The following is a 6,565-nucleotide window of genomic DNA, read 5'->3' on the forward strand; positions in this document are numbered from 1 at the left end:
GAGTGGAACAGGTATTTAGTGAAGATCCCTCAGAGGCCCCTTGTGTCAGCCCGGTTTGTCTCACCCTGCTCTGAGAAACCAAACAATAGAGACTCTGTTTTTCTTAAAATTCTTTGACAGAGACTGCTTTTGCTTATTCCCTTATCTCCTTTTCCCAGACATTATCCTATTCCTTGACAGAAGATGCTTACTGCCTTACCTGCTTTTGCCAAAAATGACTTTTGTATACTTATTCCTTGTTGCTGGGGTAGATTTTTCGTGGATAGATTGTACCCTCAAGGCTCGGCCAATGGGCTAAGAGGAAGGGGGTTAGGGTAGGGGTATTGTAGTCAGGGTCTATAAAAACTGCTGTGCAGGGCACCCTCGCCTTCCTCAGTCATCGCCATCTTAAGTGCAGGCAGGAGTGCCCTTTCTCAAGAAAGTTGAATAAATATCTTTCCTTTTTACTCCTTTGGTCAAGACTCTAATTTTATTGAGGGGGGGTGGTCCCACACAGTAAGAAAGCCTTCTTTTTTTTAACCAACATGGGGACCAAGATCAGGCATCTGGATATGAGCCAACTTCTCTCATTCAGAGTGGCCACAAAGTCATTCTACAAGCCTATCTGCTGTTACCAGTGCCCCTGATCCCACTGCCCAGGCCTCACTGCTTGCTTACTGAATAGGTTGAGCATTTTGAATAAAATTTCATGTGTGATTCTTTTTGGTTTAAAAAAAATAGCCACTTGATATGGAATTAAATTCTTTCCTGTCTATTCAATGTAAGGGTTAGCCAGTGCTGGCTTAGGTCATTTTGTATGGTCACATTGACTCAGCACAATTGATCCCTTGCCAAACTTCAGACTAGAGCAATCGATCTGCTTCCAAAAATAGTCCTTTCACAGGGCTCTTGTAGGCAAAGTTATAGAACAAGGAAGTGGTTAAAATGAAGTCTAGATGAATTTTCATATTACCACAGATTTCTTAAAGTGAGTTTGTTGTATGAGGAACTTACCCAATACTCCACTGCTTCCTCCTAGTTCTCCAAAGATGGTGTTTAAATCTTCAGCCAGAATGTATTGAAGTAAATGTGCTCCTGATTTTCTGGTACAAACTCTGACTTTCATTGGACAAAAAAAGGCTTTATAATCCTACATGATGCAGTCAACTCTTAAAAGTTCTGCTCTGACCCTCAAATCAATGTGGCAGAGTGCCATCACTGTAGAGGTTGCCAAATCACAATGAGGGTTTGTCTCATTTAGAATAATCATAGAAAAGGAATTGCCAAGGCTAAGAAAGGCACCAAGTGAGATTAGAGGAGCCCCTTCCTGCAGAAGAGGTGCCTAGGCTTGAAAAAGAAAGTGAGCCAGGCCCACCCTGACATAAGAGAAATCAGAGAGAGATTCCTTCACATCTTAAAAACTGAGCTGTCTCTGCTTACTGGAACCTTCTATCTATAGGAAAAAAAATGTATCATTGAATAATGTTGCAAGATTAAAAAAAAAAAAGGGAAGTCCTTCCGTACCTTAGGAGTGACAGTTGTATTGTGCATATCTGGGTCCCTCTGGATCCCCAGTATTATGACTACGATGAGGTAGGGCTTTCTACACTTCAGCAACCATTGTGTGCTTACTATAGACAAAGCAACCTTGATAAATATCCACATGGATGAAGGGCCTTACTGTGATGGGAGTCAACTCAGCCATCAAAGTGCCAAGGAGTCCAAAGCGGAGAATTACATCTTGGGGCAAGTCTGGGTCCAGGCTTACCTCATCTTAACATGAGGAGGCAGAGCTCAAAGAGCTAGATCACAGGGTCACAGTTTTAGAGCAAGAAAGGACCTCAAAAAGACTCGTGGCTACTCCCCTCATTTTACAGATGAAGAAAATGAGACCCAGAATGGGCAGGTGACTAGGGTCAGCTACTAAATGTTTGAGGTAGAATTCAAACTCAGGTCTTGACTCCCAAGTCCAACACTCAATGACCAAGTGACATTTGTAAAGCTCTTAGCACAGTGCTAGAGCTCAATAAATACTTGTTCCCTTCCCTCCTTTTTATCCACTGAATCACCTAAATGTTTCTAAGGCCTCTCTTTGATCTTGTGATCAAATAAAATGCTGCTACTCCCTTATTTTTCCTAATGATAATAGTTAACATTTATATGGGGCTTACTGTGTGCCAGACACTGGTAAGCACCTTACAATTATTATCACACTTGATTCTCCTGACAACCCCAGAGGGAGGTGCCATTATTATCTCCATTTTACAGATGAGGAAACTGAGACAAACAGTTCAGATGACTTGTCCAGGGTCGTTGGTAAGTGTCCGAGGCCAGTTTTTACCCTCTTAAAATACAGACACTAATGATCATACCCTTTCTCCAGGAAAGGATACTGACTTTCACGAACTTGGATTGGCCAAGAGCACGGACTGGAATTACATACAGGAAGGCTGTCACCTACAAGTGCTCATTTTAGGAGGGGGAGGTTTTTTTTTTTTGGTTGCATTGTTGGCTTCTAAAGACTGTTGGGGGCTTTCCTGTACCCTTAGCCTAGCTGTAAGGTTCTCTCCTCCACCAGCCTCCAGGCAGCTACCCCATTGATTCCCCTCCCATCAACCTTCAATGTGATGACAATAGAGGAAATCAAGATATTACTCAAAAGTTCAGATACCAGATAAAAACTTGGAGGAAATCATTATTGGCTTTCCTTGTGAGGTACCCACATAGTTCTCCTCTGGGGCTGACTGGGAAGGAGACTATGGGGGAAAGCGGTCTTAGTTATAAACAGAGAAAAAGGGATACAAAACTCTAACCTACCACTTGTTAATCTGATGTCTTTACGTTATCTTTTGTAACCAAGGGCTGTGAGTACCAAGAAGACTGATGTATCCATCTTTGTCAGTCACTTAAGCATTTATTGTTCACTGAGAATACAAAGAAACATTAAAAATAGTCTGTCTTCAAGGAATTTATATTCTAGTAAGGGAGATATCATATAAATAACTAGGTATGTATAAGATATACACAGAGTAGGTGGGAGGTAATCTCAGAAGGGAAGGCACAACAGTAGAGGACCCCAGGAAAGACCTGGGGGATTTGAGCTGACTCTGGAAGGAAGCCAAAGAAACTGAGAGTCAGAGGCAAGGGGTAGCTCTCCAGGATAATTTTCCACTGGGGCTAGCAGATTAGGGATTGGACCTGCGGACTCCAATGAGGAAGAGCAATGTGGAATATTTTCAGAGATATCTTACTATTATCTATAGCAATATTTTTTAAATGCTCCAAGTCACTAATAATTAGAGAAATGCAAATTAAACCAATTCTAGGTACCACTTTTTCCCTATCAGACCAGCAAAGGAAACAAAAGGAAAATGACAAATGTTGAAGGAACTGTCAGAAAAAGGTATGTTAATGTGCTGTTGACAGAACTGTGAACTAATCCTACTACTCTGGAAAGTAATGCAATAGAATACAAATTTATTAAGTTTTACTATGCACTAGGTGTTAAGCACTAGGGATGCAAATAAGAAAAAGACAATCCTTGCCTTCAAAGTGTTACAATCCATCTAATTGTTAAAAGGAAGATGGAAACGGTGAGGTAGAGTGGGACTATGCCCAAAAAGCTATTAAGTTTTACCCCAGTGAAACTGAATCTATACCCCAAAGAGATCAAAGAAAAAGGAAAAGAAGGATACATATGCACAAAAATATTTGTAGTAGCTCTTTTCATGCTGGCAAAGTATGGGAAACTGAGCGGAAGCCTATCAATTGGAGAATGGCTGAGCAAGTTGTGCTACATGAATGTGGTGGAATGCTATTGTGCTGTAAAAATGATGAAGGGGATGGTTTCAGCAAAACTTGAGAAGACTTGTATGAACTGATGCAAAATGAAGTGGGCAGAAGCAGAACAGTTTACACAATGAATAATGACATGTAAATGAATGTAAAGACATCTTTAAAAGGCTTAGGCATTCTGATCAATGTAAATGACCAGCCATAGTCTCAAAGGACTCAAGATGAAACGTGCTATCAATCTCCTGAGAGAGAAGTGATGGACTAGGAGTGTAGATTGAGGCATATACATACATACATACACACACACGCACACACAGTGCGTGTGTGTGTATGTAAATAAATATCCATATATGTGTATATGATATATATTTACAGAGATAGAGGAATTCAAATGTGTGTGTGTGTGTGTGTGTGTGTGTGTGTGTGTATTTGGGCATGCCTAATGCAGTAATTTGTTTTGCTTGACTCCACATATTTATAACGTTTTGTTTTTCTTGCTTTCTCAATAGATGGCGGGGAGGGGGGGAAGTTGGAGGAAGAGAATTGAGGGTTGAAAATAAAACTGATTTTAAAAAACACCTTGCCTTTGAATGTGTATGCTGTGTCTGTGTTGCAAGCAAGGAAAAATATTAGTAGGACCTCTATGGTACTTTAAGAATTGCAATGCACTTTACCTATGTTATCTCATTTCTAAACATCTTCTAAAGAAGTGTTTCCCAATTATTCTATTTAGACACTGGTATGTTGAAAAGACATCTTTGGCAGGGTGCCATGACCTGGATTTCTTTCTTCCTGTTTAGCAGCTTTTGGCCAAGAGAGTAGGAGGTAGAATTAGTGACCATGATGGGGGTAGGGAGGGGGGTGAAACTAGTGACCATGACTGTGGGGTGGGGGTGGGCAGAAAGAAATAACAGTACTTACTACCATCAACAATTCCAGCGTTGGGTCAACCCAGCCCCAGGGTAGCTGGGGCACCAAAGTTGAAATGTAAGCAGAGAAAACCTTGGAGGAGCATGGGTCTAATGTCTTTTAAGGAAGACTGCTCATTGATTGGCTAAAGGGGCTTTAACCTCCTCCATCTAATTTCACAATTGTGTGTAATGCTAGATATGGTTTCTGTTGTTTCTTTAATATATCCTTTCTTACAAAGCCCTTTCTACTTTAGAGGGACAAGCTGGACTGACTTTACAAATAGTTTAGCTGTAATCAAAATAATCCTGCAAAAGCTACTCAGAATTATAGGCCTGTGCATCTCAAAGGAACTTTGTAGAGGAACTACAGGCAAATCCCTCATTTAACTAACAGGGGAGGACACTGACGCCTAGAAACATGTGACTCATCAAGGTAGAACCAGGATATTTCTTAGTTCCCAGAGCAATGCTCCTTCTAGAACTGCTTCCATGAGAGAGGACCAGTTCTAATCTTGGAGCTTCCACTGCACCTAAGTAAATCAACCAAGTGCCCTTAATGGCACTCTCTGTGATTCATAAAAAAGAGAAATGCATAGTATATGTTGTTGTGGTTCAGCCAAGTCCAATTCTACATGACTCTTTTCTTGGCAAAGATGCTGGAGTGATTTGCCATTTTCGTCTCTTCTTAAGGTAAATAGAAGTTAAGTGACTTGTCCAGTGTCCCACATATAGAAAGTTTCTTGAAATCCGGTCTTTCCTTACTCTAGATCCTATAAGCTATTTATTCAGCCACCTAATGACTTTCTAGGCAAACAGAGCTAAAGTGACTTACCCAGGGCCACACAGCTAGTAAATATCTGAGGTCAGATTTTAACTCGGGTCTTCTTGATTCCAGGGCTATTGCTCTATCCATTACCCCCTATTGCACATGAGGAAGTATATATAAGAATACTGGGAAAGTCACTGAAAAAACAATGTCAAATGCATGTAGTAAATCCCCTAATGGGAAATAGGGGTGTAGAGAAAGCAAAAAGTTAAGTTTTCACAGAGTTACTAGTTGATGAAGCCATTGAGAATAAGGCAACTAAGAAGAAAGCTAGCAGACTGCAGGTGAACTCATCCAATCAGGAGACAGACAGTGGCCCTAAGAAAACCACAAAGTTCTTGATAAAGGGGACCAAATCTGAAACTAGCTTAAACTAGTGGGGGGAAATGACCTAGAATAACTGGCAGAAAGCTCTACTTCACTGTGCTTGCTTAATGAACCTCATGCATATTAGCAGACACACCTTGCATAAAATTATCCCTACATTTTCTCATCATGGGTCCTATGCTGAAGCATGTTTGGGAGGGAGGAACACACCAAGGATGGTTACATTGTAGACATGTAGAGAAGATGGTGACCGTTCTAATGGAGAATCCGTCTCATGATGGGAAGATCTGTCCTGAATGAACAGTATAAGGCCAATCTCTCTTCTGTATCGAGCACTCCCTCCTGTATCCCTTCTCCTGAAAAGAGGGATGGGATCTGCTTTGGCCAAAACCTTCAATTCCTCTGAACTCTGCTGCAATAAATTTTCCTTGTTACCTTTTTAGTGTCAAGAGTGTTTCTAACAGGGGTTTATACAAAAGATAAATGAATGATCCTTCACACTCTGTCCCTTTCTACCTCAACAATCTACTAGCACCTGACTCGCCTCCAGTACTATTAGGATCTTGGGGGATGCTGGTCCCTTCCCCCACCCCCTGTTCCTGGAAGACTCCATCTCCCCACTCCAGGCATTTTTCTCTGGTTATTCCCCCAGGACTGAAATGTTCTCCTCCCTCATCTCTGCCTCCTGACTTTGATGGTTTCAGTCAGCTGCTTACTAGAATCCCAC

This window comes from Notamacropus eugenii, chromosome 5 (assembly GCF_028372415.1).
Source record: "Notamacropus eugenii isolate mMacEug1 chromosome 5, mMacEug1.pri_v2, whole genome shotgun sequence".
NCBI lineage: Eukaryota > Metazoa > Chordata > Mammalia > Diprotodontia > Macropodidae > Notamacropus > Notamacropus eugenii.